Consider the following 15,214-nt stretch of genomic DNA (forward strand, 5'->3'; position numbering starts at 1 on the left):
TTACCTTGGGCTTAGCGGGTATAAATGGGCAGCTCCCCCTCACAAAATCAAGATCAAACACTCCGAATTTAACAAAGCAAATAGCAAAGATACTCTACCGGAAAGAGACTGGCTTAATATTCTCTCAGAATACCAAGCATTTGTAAATCAGTTATCAGTTCGCAACCTCTTGTAAACTTGGCTAATCACCAAGAACACTCATATGAAAGAAAACAGTGGATGTAGGAATCATTTTAAGCATCCAAACCACTATAAAAGTCTCATCATCTCATTTATTTTAAGTTTTTGCAAACAGTGACCTTTAATCGACTTGTATAATTAATCACGTGTAATTTCTAAGACTTTCTTAGCACTTTGCATGTGTGAGGTTGTTGGTGTCAAAATCCAGTATCAACAACATTAATATGATTTTTTTTTCTAGACGGTGTCTTTTGGTGAGCTTACTTTTCCTTTTGTTTCAAACACTCATTTTGATTCTTCTCAGTTTACTTGTACTAAATCTTCAAATTTTGATAATTCTATCGTTTCTTCTTATGGTTCCTAGCCTATATCTCAAGTTCAGTCATTAACTACTTTGCCTGTTGAATCTTCTTCGGATATTGCTTCTCAAATGTCTTCAGCTCAATTACCTTGTTCTGGTTCTTCTTTAAATTCTAATTCCGCTACTTCCTCTCATACTTCTTGTATTTCTTCTAGCCATACTCTGCTCCCAGTAGATATGAGTCATATTCCCAAAGATGTTCAGTTTCACATTGAGTTACCAATCTCATCCAATTCTATTTCTACTAATTCTAGTACTCTTTGTCACAAAACAGATCCTATGCAGACTAGATCCTCAGCTAAACACTTCTTAGAATATTCTATAGCTCTTTTAGTCTCTACTTATACAAGAATTTTTAAATTCTCCTGAGTTGTTAACTACCATGAAAACTGAGTTTGAAGCTCTACAAAGAAACAATACTTGGATGCTTCTGCTTAGATTTGATTAAATGAATCTTATAAGAAGTAAATGGGTGTACAAGGTCGAGTATAAAGCAGATGAATCAGTAGAAAGGTGTAAAGCAAGAGTGGTTGCTCAAGGATTTCAAGAGACCCTTGCTCTTGACTATGTTCAAACCTTTAGTGTTGTTATTAAGCCTATATAGTAAGGAGTTATTCTAATTTTGAATTACTTTCAGAATGTCTTTACAAAACTGATTATAATCAACTTTAAACTTAATTAGTTTTAAATTTTTTTTTCCAAATACTTTTGTTATTATAGCTTAAGAATTTAGTGATTAATTCTTAAGTTATAGCAATCTCAAACACACTTTAGTGTGCATGCTATATAAACACTCTATACAAGTTAATAAATGGAAACAATTCATTTCGGATTTTCTTTTTAAAACTCTTATTGTGTTTCTTTATAGGCCATAACGTAGCTCCACTAGATGCAAGTGCTAATTTTGAAGTTGTTGTGCAGTAAAAATCTCCAGCCTGGGACCAGTTAAGAAAACCCGAAATACGCTTATAGTCAAAGTAGATACTGACACAAGGGTAAGGACGAACCAAGGAGGGCACGAACGATTAGCAAACGTATGCGAGCACGACATTTGGCAAGGTAAGAAAGGGGACCCACCATGTGAAAATATCTTTTCGTTCAGCCAAGTCACCTAACCATGTATGGGCTGCATGCCCCGATTGATAGCAGCTAGCGAACTCCAACGTGCCTTCATGTAACCCAAGTTAAAGGATCTGTAAAGGTGCCTACTATTAGAGGAAACTGGTAAGTTGCATAAATTTAGTGTTTTTAGGTTTGTTTTTATAGCCTTCTAGTTATTTTCTCATTTGTTTTTAGTGTTTGATGTTAGTTTTTGTTAAGTTTGAAATATAATGGTTAGCTATTGATTTGGAGAATTTTTGTAATTTTCAGACGTTAATTGAGTAGATTGGAGCATTGGAATGAATTGGAATTCAGTTTGAAGAAACTGAGATAAGCTGACAAGTTGAAGGCCATGGCCTTGCCTTGTGGTTCACCACGCCCGTGGTGTGGAATGAAGATAAAATAACGAGGACAGGAAACACCATGGCCTAGGCGTGGTGACGTACATTTGGACACGCCAGAGCCAGGTGTATCTTTTAGGGTTTTTTTATTAGTTTTTCTTTCCTTTTTCACTTATGACTCTTTGGGTATTTAAGGGTGATTAAGATTACTCCTAAGGGAGGCCGAATTTTACCCATTCTTGGAGAGAGATTATTGTGTAACAAAAGAGAAGGAGAATCAAGAACAAAATTCATCAAAGAGTTTGTCTTTACTTTTCAATATGATTTATTTCTTGGATTCTACTCTTGTTTCTTTTATTATGAACTAATTTCTCAGGCTAAGACTAGGTTAGTCTATTTATGGATCTGTGATCATATTTTACCTTTGGTTAGTGAATTATTTTTCTATTGATGAGTTTATATTATGTGCTTAAGCTATTAGGAACTTGATCAATTTCTGTAGAATTGTTTTGTGTGATTGAGACCGAGAGGAGTATCACATGAGTGCTCTAGTAATATTGGTTAATATTGCTTGAGAAAGAATATTGGTTAACCTAGGAAATCCCGTTGTCACATTAATTAAATAAATTCATTGACCATAGTAATTGAGGGGAGCAGAGAAGTTATAGATGAGCCTGAGTCTTAGCCGTTTTCTTTCATTGAATTCTTAATTTTAGTTTTACTACAATTCGTTTATGATATTCCAGATTTAATATTTTCAACTTTAGGATCACCATTCTAAGTTTTGATTATCTAGATAAAGTTAAGACTAATTAATATTTCAGTACTTGTTTATGCAATCCCTTGGGTACGATAACCTGTATTTTGTTATACTATATTACTTGAGACTAGTACACTTGCTAGTAGTTGTTGCAAACGACACAACAAGTTTTTGGTGCCGTTGCCGGGATTGCAGTTAGGCAATATTGAATCATTAGTTTAGCTTTACTTTAGATCTTGTTCCATTTTTATATATATATATATTTAATTTTTTTTTTTCAGTTCTCTTGTTTTCAGATTTTCCAGTGTATGACAACACATAGACGAAGATTGAGATTCTTGAACCTTTTGACCTAGAAATTGAGAGAACAATACGAGCATTGAGAAGAAGGCAAACAAGGAATATGACAACCAACAATAATATCAAGCGGATCGTCTACTTCTGGAGAATCTCGAAAAAGATGCAGCCCCACGTTCTTTAATGGATTATCGATGCCGTCATTGAGTGGCACTGCTTCTAGCATTAGGAGGCCAGCCATTGCAGCAATAACTTTGAAATAAATCTATGATCATTCAGATGATTCAGTCAGCCTGCCAATTTAGTGGTTTAGCTCACAAGGATCCAAATGCTCACATTGGAATTTCTTGGAGATATGTGATACAGTCAGCAAATGGTGTCACAGATATGCAATTAGATTGAGACTGTTCCCTTTTTCCTTAAGAGATAAAGCCAAAATTGGCTAAATTCTTTGCCTGCAGAATCTATTACAACTTGGGATGCATAGGCTCAGCGCTTTCTAGCTAAATATTTTCCTCCCCTAAAACTGCAAGGATGCGTAATGATATCACTAATTTTATGCAGTAGATGGAGAGTCTTGTATGAAGCATGAGCGTTACAGAGAGTTGTTAAGGAAATGCCCACATCATGGACTACCAATTTGGTTACAGTGTACAAACTTTTTATAATGGTTTAATTCCTGCTAACCGTTCTATGATTGATGCAGCTTCAAGAGGCACATAATGAAGAAGACACCAGAAGCAGCGTACGAATTATTGGATGAGATGGCTTCAAACATTACCATGGCAATCTGATAATTACCACAAAGGAAGGCAGCAGGATTATATGGAGTGGATACAATCACAACATTTCTGCTCAATTGGAAGCATTGAACAAAAAGATTGATATATGAGTGCCCAATTATCAAGTGAAGAGCATGAGTTATGATCTATTGTGGAGGAGACCATCTTAGCAATGAATGTCAGGTAGGTAACCCTTTGCTAATTCTACTGAAAGTGCTAATTATGTTAGTAATTTTCACAAGCACAACAGATAATCCCTACTCTAGTGCTTACAACCCTGGTTGGCGGAATCACCCCAATTTTTCATAAAGCAATCAAAATGTAGTGAACTCACCTCCCTGTTTCCTCAAGAAAGAAGCCCGATTTGGAGGAACTAGTGACGAAGTTTGTAAGCTACACTGAAGTAAGATTTCATAATCAAGAAGCTTCAATCAGAATTTGGAGACTTAGATGGGGCAGTTGGCAAATTTAATATCAGGGAGAGCTCAAGGAACGTTGCCTAGTGACACAGAGAAGAATCCAAGGAACATGTGAAGGCAATTACATTAGGAGTGGCAAAGAAATTGGGCATAAAGAGTAAAGAAAGAGGAAGCACCGAAAGTGCAACCATACAACATTGCTGAAAAGTTGTTTGAACCTAAGAAGATAGTGATTCAGCCTCCTTTCCCTCTTGCATTGAAGAAGCAGAAAGTTGATCAGCAATTTGCAAAATTTTTAGATATTTTTAAGAATTGCACATTATATTCCATTTGCAGATGCTCTTCTTCAATGCCTAGCTATGCAAAGTTCTTGAAGGAAATCCTTTTAACAAGAAACACTAGAAGAGCAGAAACGTAAACTCACTGAAGAATGTTCAGCAATTTTGCAAATAAATTGCCACCAAAATTAAAAGATCCAGGGAGTTTTACAATACCTTGCATTATTGGTTCACTTTCATCTTCCAAAGCTTTATGTGATTTAGGTGCTAGCATTAATCTAATGCCTTATCTATTTTCAGGAAATTAGGACTTGGAGACCAAGGGCCACCACAGTATCTCTACAACTGGCTGATAGATCATTAAATATCCAAGAGGAATTGTGAGGACGTGCTTGTCAAGGTAGATAAGTTTATTTTTCCTGTAGATTTTCTTGTGTTGGATATGGAAGAAGATGTTGAGATACCTCTCATTCTTGGACGACCATTTTTAGCCACAGGTAGGGCATTGATTGATGTGTAAAGAGGTGAGCTAATTCTCAGGGTATGAGATGAAAAGTAACATTTGATGTTTTTAAACTATGAAACACCCTTTAGAAGATAACACGTGCTTTAGAATCGATGCTTTTGATCCTTTGGTTCATGACTATTTTCAAGATAACAGGTATGAATCCATTGGAAACTTTCTTGGTTGATTCAAGAAGATGGAGGGGAAATAAGCACTTAATTGAGATTGTAGCAAGTTTGGAGGCCAATCCACCTTATAAAAGGGTCATGTTAAAGGATAAAAAGCTTGCAAAGTCCAGCCCTCACCACAGGTACCCCATGTTAGTTTACACAACCGGTGTTCCCAAAAAAAAAAAAAAAAAAAAAAAATCCCTAAACCTAGCATCACAAGTGTCAATGACTGCCTGCTCATTTCGTGAAGCCACATTTGACCGCTTTATGAGCTCAAATTCCTAGTAGTTTTGTCCTCTCACTTCAGAAGTTTATGTCTCTCATTTTTCATTTTTTTTCATTTTTTTTTTTTGTTTTTTCTTCTCTTTTTTTTCATGCACTGAGGACATTGCATCCTTTAAGTTTGGGGGAGTGGGCAGTTTGGTTTGTGTTGCATCGTTGATGGTTTATTTTCTTTTGTTTGGTGTGTTTGTTTTTAGGAAGTGTTTAGCTTATTTGTGTTTCATACTTTTGATACAATCCCAGCGAAACTTTGTGATACCCCAAGGAAAAAATTGTTTTTTGTGAAGAACTTGTGTAATCACTTGGAGTAGTGGTAGTATAGTCATTGAAAGGATTCAAACATGCTCATATATTTAGGAATGCTGAAAAGTATGCAATTCTAGATGGTTGTGCAAATTTTGGTTTATCACCCGATTTTGTTGTGTATTAGCCGAGCCTTGTCTTCACTCCTTACTTAAAAAAAAAAAAAAAAAAAAAAAAAAATGTGCACATACAGTCTTGAATAAATTAACTATGCTTATGTGTTTTTTTTGTACGAACTACTTTGCTGTTTCGAGCTACTTAGTAACCAGAGTATTCATGAGACCCATGTTTCTTTTGTGTCAAACCGTAGCTAGAATTATGAGTCTGCAAAGCACTTTATGTGTTGTGACATTGCTGATAACCGGGGCATTCATCACAAATGTGTGCATTCGCGCAAAAGGTGATGCGACAATCTAAAGAAGCCTATGAAAAAAAAAAAAAAAAGAGAGAGAAAAATAAGCAGGGGGTTAAGTATAAAGTCTTGGTGAGGCACGACTGAGTTGGGGAAAGATTAGAGTTGCACAATTAGCTGGGTTGTATGTTTGGATGCATGAGAATTATTTAAAGCATGTTTGCCTTCTTCCCTTGATTTTGGAAATGCTGCGAATCCTTAATAATTGTTGAATTTGTTTTTCTGATATTTTCTTTACTCGGGGACGAGCAAAGGACTAAGTTTGGGGGAGTAACACCATCATTCTCTACTACGTAGGGGCATGTGAGTTTCTGGCCGCCATGCAACATATGATAACCCAGCTAACGCACCTATGATAACCCAGCTGACGCACCTATTATTAGAACACTTCCAGGTCTTTGTATAAATGGAGATGACGATAAAAGAAAAAGGGATATGATCCATCTCTTCCCCAGCTCAGGCTCCAACTCCAACTCCAAAAAGGGAGTAAAAGGAAAACTCCCCATCTTCTATAGGAAGAAACCTACTTTTTGTAACCCAGATGGTATATGCACTCGAATAATATGTTAGTAGATGTAGGCCTTGTTGGTTCCCTGACCGAACCACTTTAAAAAGGCTTAATTCTCACATTATTTTTTGGAAGGCACATCGTCTCCTTGATCACTGTAATAACTGCTTTCTACTAGTATACTTTAGAACATATACAATAAAAACATACATAATTAGTATATGAAAATAGATGGGCCCAAATTTTTCTTTACTTACAAAACATAAGTCTTTACATATATCAAAATAACGAGTACAAAAACTTACTCTTTCTATCTTACTCTTTCTATTCTTCCTAACCATGATGAAATTCACGGCAATATGAATGAATAAAATGCATATGCAACAATGCATAAAATGCTTTTTCTTTCTTGTTTCTATTTTTTTGTTTTATTTCTTTTCTTTTCTTTTTCTTTCTATTCTTTTCTTTTCTTTCTTGTTTTTCTTTTCTTTTCTTTTCTTTTCTTATTCTTATTCTTTCTCATTCTTTCTTTTCTTACTCTTTCTCATTCTTTCTTATTCTTTGCTGATCGGACTCGGTTGATATATGGATTTGGAACCTTGGCCGTGTGAGTGAGTACAGTCCTCATCTACATGCACTCTTGCGGACCGTACAACTTCTTCTTTCTTCTTAGACCACTCAATTAAGGTGGCGTGCATGTAGGAATTCTTCTCGGTACAACCCTCATGCACATACACTCTTACGGGCCGTACAATTCTTCTTCTTCTTATGCCACTCAATTAAGGTGGCGTGCATGTGAGAATTTCTTCTTAACACTCACGGTTCCCCATCACAACAACCTATTCTTTTTTCTTCTTTAACACTCTCTAATTCTTTAATGCTTATTCTTCCTTCCTCTTTATTCTTAGAGTGTTTTATTCTTTATTCTTTATTCTTTCTTAAGTTTCTACACATACACAATTATATGCATATGGATGGCTCATGCTTAAAATTTCTACTTAAATGCACTTATGAAATGCACATATGCAATGTTACATAAAATTAAGGTTTCTACTCAAGTCATACTTCTCTTAGGCATTTCATCAAACAATACTTGTGCATGAACAAACCCTAATTTAATTATCATTCTATTGGTTTCTTAAACCACCCAAATTGAGAGAAAAACTCTTTTATAGCATCACCATACCTACACGGCACAAACACTCCCAAAAGATTTCTCCAATTCTTCCAATTTCAACCCATCATCAAACCATCACATACACTCCTCATATTCAAATATATCCAACAACAAGCATAAATAATCATCAATCTCATCTCAATTTCTCAATAATCATAACATATACATAGTTAAAGGAAATCTCTACTCACTTGATTTTCTTAAACTTTAACTTGAGTTGGATTTTGAGTGGAATTTACTTACCTTATGCTTGAGTAGTCTCTCCTAAGCTCTCTACTCTTGTTGGATTCAAATCTTCTCTTAACCCTAAGCATAAACTTCATAAGAACTCAACTTTTACACAAATAAATCATAGATAAAGAGCATGANACGATTTTATCCTCCTAACCGAGTCTTCACCATTTTTAAACAGAAAAGGTGTCGTATTCACCACTACCACCTCAACATCTCTCCTCGAAAGCATCCTATACATTCATTAAAAACATAAGATAATTTTTTTTTTTTTTAAATTAAAAAGAAAGTATAATTAAGTTCTGAAACTAACCCCAAGAAGTTGGGTCGATCTCGTGCGAATGACAAGCACGCTTTGGCAGCGCGTAAGAAATCCTCCGGCAAATCTCGAGCACCCAGAAACTCGAAATCAGCATCGTTAAGTAGATTGAAGTAGCCAGAAGCAGAAAGATTATCAAGAAGCGCTTGAAATTGCGGCAAGTGTTGGTGAATAGAGGGAGAAAAGGCGTGGGGTAAAGAGGAGAGTTGGGTGTGGAGTTCACGGGAGGATTTGAGCGGGAATAAACAGGTGGTTGTGGTGGGAAGTGGGGGTGTGGATGAGAGAGAGTGGTGTTGCTGGTGTTGGTGGTGATGGAGAGAGGATGGGAGACGATGGTAGTGGCGGCGGGAGAGGCGGAGGAGGGAGGAACAGCGGTGGTGGAGGAGAGGAGAAGGGGTGAGGAGTAAGATGAATCTGGTGGCGCCGCTGCCCATTTCTTAAACCCTTGGGGTTTCTGGTGATGGTGTGAGTGGGACTAGTAGCTATTAAAGCTTTTGTCTGTCCACATAAATGTGAAAATATCAATTTTTTGTGCTGAAAACTTTGGATAAAGAGATAAGTTGATAAAATTAACATAATTGTAATGAAATAACCATTAATTCTCAAATTAGCTGCAAAATATATATAAAGCTGAATCCCCTTTTATTGTTTGACACGTAGGACATTTGGGTACTCATTTTGGGGTTTAGAATTATTCTATCTTGACACCTTAGATTGATAAGTAGGATTTGTGATTTAATGAGCTTACTCAAATTGCTCCATCTTAACATATTGAGTTTGTATTTATTGCTCCATCTTGACACACGTTGGATTTATATTAATAATTAATAAAAATTATTGGATTTGTATTAATAATTAATAGTAATAATAATTATATAACTGTATTGCATTGACATTCTAAAGGTTTAAACATTTTGACACATTAAATATGTATTAATAACAAGTATACAGGTGCATTACATTGACATTCCAAAGGTCTAAATAAAAAGATAAAAAGATTGGAGTTAGTCTCTTCATATTCTGTTTTGTAGCCTTACAATTGCTTCGTTTTGACACGTTAGATGTGTGTTTTAATGACATCTGCCTAGGATTGCTATTAATAATTATATAGGTGCATTGTATTGACATTGCAAACGTTTCTTAGTATTCAATTACATTGGCATTCGAAAGGTCTAAATAAAGAGTTATAAAAGGGTCATATGTTCACTTGTGTATTATCACAATATGTTAGTTGTTGTCAACAATACGTTTGGTCTTTTGTTAATTGTTTATAGGTCATGTTAGTTTGTGTTAATAGTATGTCTGCTCTTCATGATTTTGTTAATCGATTATTATTTATTTATTTATTATTTATTATTTTGTTGTTGTTATTGCTATTATTGTTTACAGGTCAAAGATTTATGAATTGTCATGGAATAAAGGCAGATGTCTGATTGAGGAATTAACCTTGTCAAATAAGTTGTTATTTCGATTCGTTCTTCTAAACTGTAAGTATATCTTCTAACTATTTTAATATAAAACTGTAAGTTACAGTTTATCTCTTAACTATTTTAACGGTTATTATTTGATTAAATGACTGTTTTTGTTCGATCAATCTATTTGAATGATTAATTGTGTTAGTCCTACCGAACGGTAAGTGTATCCCTTAACAATTTTAATATAAAAATCAATTAACTTTTGTTGATTTAGTTTTTCGGTAACAGTTGTTATATGAATAAATAATTGTTCCTTAACAATCTTAATATGAAAATCGATTAAATCTAGTTATTTTTGTTTTCAAGGAAATATTCATATACTTTACTAAAATCAAATCGAGATGATCCTATTGTCTGCCGAACTGTAAGTAGATGTCATATCTATCTTAGTAGGAATAGTTCATTTGTGTCATTTGTGTTTGTTGTGTGTGATTTTTAAATCAAGCTCGGGCCTTTGCGAGGATATAGTTCAACCCAGAATTAGCTCGACAACAATCATTGATCGACCCAGCGTAAGCTCGTCGAGCTATAGCTAACCTAGCATAAGCTAGTCGTGAGCAATCCGAGCAATCATTCAATCAATCCCCAAATTACTTCAGATCCCAAATATTACGGGAATGACTAGATCAATAGCAATCATTGTGCAGTCACAGCACCCAATCGCGAGAATATCGGAATTGCTATTCAGATTAATTGTAATCCCCATAATTTCGCACTATTTTTTGTACAAAACTTGTATATAAACCCTCTCAAACGATGAGGAAGGGGTTACGAATTTCATATAGGAATTACATTTTAAGCTCTCACAATAAATACATAAATAATGGACGTAGGCTTCAGAGTTAACCTCGCCAAACCACTTTAAAACTCTCATTGTCTTTACTTTATTGCATTTTCACACACATTGCTAATTATTCTTAATCACGCACATATCAGTTCTGATCTCGGCAAGGTTGATCAGATCTTGCTGGTTGGTGCAGATTTTTGTATCAACATTTTGGTGCTAGAAGAAGGGCATCCGCCAACATCCCAAGGATTCTGGCAAACATCCATAGCAATCTATCTGTTCTAGGCCCAAAATGGTGTACACCAGATCAAAAACACCACCAGAAACCTAAAAACGTGGAAGCCGCCCATCAGGAGGTGCAACAGGAGATCGGTGGACACCGACCACTTGTGCCGCCAGCCCAACACACCACGAACAATCAGAGGGCAGGGATGTCAAACCCCAAGGACGGCCAGCTGATGAAGATAATCAGAACGATGGTTACACATGGGTGCAATAGAACGTGGCCGAGTTGCAGAACTAGTAACCAGTTGCTCGGAACATCGATCAATCGCACTTCACCAATGCAACCACAATAAGTATGAATTCTGCAAGTGGACGGTCTGTTTCATCGGCCTTGGGGGGCGATCAACACCCCTAACCACGCAGACAACACTCTACCCATGAGCGCGAGTCCCGCAGGCAAAGAAACCCTGGGAGGCTGCCAGTGAAGCAACCACAGAGAGAAAGCCAAGGCAATGGGCACCATCGAGAAGCTTGACGGTTCCCCTAACGTCAGTGTGCCGGTATTAACCCATGTCCAAGACAAGATTGATCTTCGTAGGCTCACAAAGCAAGTGACGTGCGTTAGTCTGGCAATGACCGACGTTTCAGATATGACCGATGTCGCGAGCAACGCATTGACAAACATGATAACACTTATCAACCTAGCCATCATGACTCGACTTTGCGCATCAACGTGCACATCGGAGGAGCTTCGCAATCAGCAGACTTGCAAACTCATCTGCTCGAGGTAAGGCTTAATAGAGCCAGCTAGGGTAACCACAATGAAGATTTAGATCGCATGCAGAAAATGCTTGACAATCTAAAAGCTCGCCAGAACAACCTGGTAGAAGAAGTAATGAGTTTCCCTTTCACGGAGGAAGTTCGCCAAGCCCCACTTCTGCAAGGATTCAGGGCGCTAGAAAGCAAGTTCAATGGGAGAGGGGACCCCAAAACCACCTCGACAACTTCAATGACCTAATGGAGCTACACTTGGTCAGTTACTTAGCGAAATGCCGATGCTTCGTAGTCACGTTAGTTGAAGATGCCAAGAGGTGGTACAAAAGGCTTAAGGCGAACTCCGTTAACTCCTGGCAATAATTCTCCTCGCTGTACTTACAGCAAGTGCAAGCGAGGAGGCAGTTTGCAATGCCGCTTAGCTACTTGAGCAACATTCGATAAGAGAGAGATGAAACGTTGACCTCGTACCTAACGAGGTTCCAGAATGAGTAGGCAAAGGTTGTCAATGCCCCCGAAAAATCTATCCAAACTTTACTGATCATAGCGATTAGGCCGAACACAGAGCTATAGAAAGAGCTCCAAAGCGAAGATCATGTAAGTCTGGCCAAATTCTACCAGATGGCTGCAAAATACTAGTGGGTAGAAAGCTTACTAGCAGTATTGGCTAAAAGCTCGACCCGGGGGGCCCCGGACAAGCAACAAGATAGCCCATCAGATAAGCGTGGGGGCCGAGACTGCAATGACAGCGATCGCAACAGGTTCCAAAAGAAGCAGAGGATAGATAATCATGGGGATAGGTAGCCTTTCCCGCGGTATGCAGAATATACCTCCCTCACTCAAGATGTCGCCCACATCTATAAAGTGTCTCGAGAGGCGAAGAGACTTCCAACTCCAGAAAGGATGAGGGAGGCTCGAGGCAGAAGAATCTGTAAAAGTATTACCGATACCATAGGGACGTCAGGCACAACACAAACAATTGTCGAGCTTTGAAGGACGCCATCGAAGACTTGATAAAAAGAGGTCATCTAAAAGATTTCATTAAGGTGAAACCAGCTCGTGAAAATCCTGGCGAGCAAAGTAACCAGGCCCCATGTCAGGCTTAGAACTCGGCACAACAAGCTCCGCCAAACCCCAATGAGGTCTTCATGGGAATGATCTATAGAGGACCTAACATTGTTGGGAGCTCGAGACGCACTCACGAGCAATATGCTCGAGAAGCCATAATAGACTCGGTTCCTCGCATAATGAGCTATGAACAGAAGCTGCCCAAGCAGCCCAAACAAGAAAGTGAGGTAGTAGGATTCACAGTCGACGAGTGTGAATCATCCCTCGCCATAATCATGACGCGATCATAATCACGGCTAGAATCGGTAATGCAAGAGTATTAAGGGTGATGGTCGACAATGAGAGCACGACAAACATTATTTTCTTAGGAGCCTTCTGAGGAATGAGGTTCACAGAAAGGGACCTGCAAGCGTGCCCTTCGCCACTCTATGGGTTTACCGGGGATAGCCTGGTTCCCAAGGGCACAATCAACATTCCCGTAACCCTAGGGGCAAAGCCAAAGGTTAGAACAGTGATGGTTGAATTTTTACTGGTAGACTGCCCGACCATATACAACGTCATCCTCGGAAGGCCAATCTTGGATGATTTAAGCGTAATCACATCAGTGCACTGCCAAGCAATGAGATTTCTAACTACCGGGGGAGTTGCAACGATCAATAGCTGCATCAAGGAATTTAGGAATGTTACAATCGAGCTATAAATGCTAATGGTCGCACCCAAGGACAATGATCATCGTAAAATCTAAGTCGAACCCCGAACCACTCGAGGATACCATAGATCCTCGCTTCCATAGAGAAGAGCCTGCAGCAGGGCCAACAGAAGAATTGCGAGAGATAAGGGTCAGGGAGGAAAACCTAACTCATGTACTGAAGGTCAGCAGCGGCTTGAGCGATAAGGTGGCCGATAATCTGGAGAGCTTCCTAAAGAAAAACCTCAACGTGTTCGCGTGGGTGCATGCGAACATAGTAGGGATTAGCCCCAAGGTAATGTGCCATAAGTTGAACCTCAATCCTAAAGTTCAGCCGATAAGGCAAAAAAGAAAACTTGGAGTCAAGAGTCCAGGAAATGTAGCTTATCTCAAAAGGGCCATGCCAAAATCCAACTCTTTAAGAATGAAACATCCTAAATCGATGAAGTTAAACTTGAAAAAATTAAAGAAAAAACACATCGAGGGAAATCGACCTGAAGCCAACGACTAAAACACTCGAAAAGGACGATAAGTCTGAAATCGAAGTTGATCGACGCATAAGATGTCCTTGCATAAATCCGAAAAAGCTCCTCAAGAAGTGAGCTACACATGACTTAGAGCAAATTCGAATTTTATATTACAAGTCCAACTAGGACGATGAAATGACTCCGCAGAAATATGATAAATATTGCTCAATGAGGAAATGATAAAGATTTTCTTATATTGATTAAGTTTGATTACATTCTTTAAAAGGGGGGGTGGGGGCAATAACAAAAAAGATGATGTTTCACGTAGTTAAGGGAGCAGGAGTTTCATCCTCGACCTGTCCGGGAAGGTCATCGTTGAGGGGGAGAGATGGCTCATCGATAGGAGGAACGACAACTTCCTCTCCAAGGTTGGGAGCCTCGATTGGGCGAAGCGTGGTCAGAGGAGTCGGATCCTCCACTTTGATCCAGGGCTCGACCTCCTCCTCACCTTCCTCGATTTCCTCTTAACCTTCGCCTTTTTCCTTGGAGTCGTCCAAGTAAACATAGGTCTCTCATTGGGCTTCAACCTTCATCCTCTCGACTTCCTTCTGGTAAGCTCACAGATGGAAAGAGAAGTCGATTGAAGGATGGGCTTCCCATAACTTTTTAACAAGGAAGACGGATGTCTCTTAGGCCAAAATGGTAATGGCCTCGTTCATCTCCTCAATTCGAAGCCCGAGCTGCCTGACGTCAGCTTTGGCCTCTTGGCAACCTACCACCTCCTAGGCAAGGTCGAGCGAGGACTGCTTGAACTTAGCCTCCTAGCTCGCAGCAGCCTTTTGAGCCAAGGATAGATCAAAGTTCCGCTTGTTGTTGGCACCCTACCGTTGTGCCAAAGTCTTTTCGACCTCTACTGCCTTAGCTTCAGCTTTGGCCCGAGCAGCCTCACTCATATTGAGTTTGTCAAGGAATTCCCTTTCCTTGACCTGGAAGGTCGCAACTTCCCCCCTTGAGCCGTTTGAGCTCAACCTGTTTTGCCTCCCTCTCTTTCTCTGCAAGCTCAGCCCTGGCTAGAGCCTCCCCCTTCACTGTCTCTATCGCTTGCCATCCTCGATGAGTGCCCTACAAAGTGTTGTAGCACTCATCATAGAGGAGCTTGCTCGCTAAGGCAGCCTAAAGAGAGAATAAAAGAGAATAAACAAAAAGCAAGGATAGCATACGAGTAAAAAAAGAAGAGAAACAAGCTACCGTTACCTTCTCCATGAAGCTGCACAACAAGCCCAACATCTTGGTAGGTGTAGCGT

At 38.7% G+C, this 15,214-nt stretch overlaps 1 non-coding gene across 1 annotated transcript; it reads right to left on the bottom strand.

Annotated features, from left to right (window-relative positions):
• Positions 1-3,571: 3,571 nt before the first annotated feature.
• Positions 3,572-3,674, bottom strand: LOC116118534. The gene has a single exon (XR_004126169.1). It is a non-coding gene; the product is annotated as a small nucleolar RNA R71 (small nucleolar RNA).
• Positions 3,675-15,214: the final 11,540 nt, after the last annotated feature.

This window comes from Pistacia vera, unplaced genomic scaffold, assembly GCF_008641045.1.
Source record: "Pistacia vera cultivar Batoury unplaced genomic scaffold, PisVer_v2 Contig848, whole genome shotgun sequence".
Lineage (NCBI taxonomy): Eukaryota > Viridiplantae > Streptophyta > Magnoliopsida > Sapindales > Anacardiaceae > Pistacia > Pistacia vera.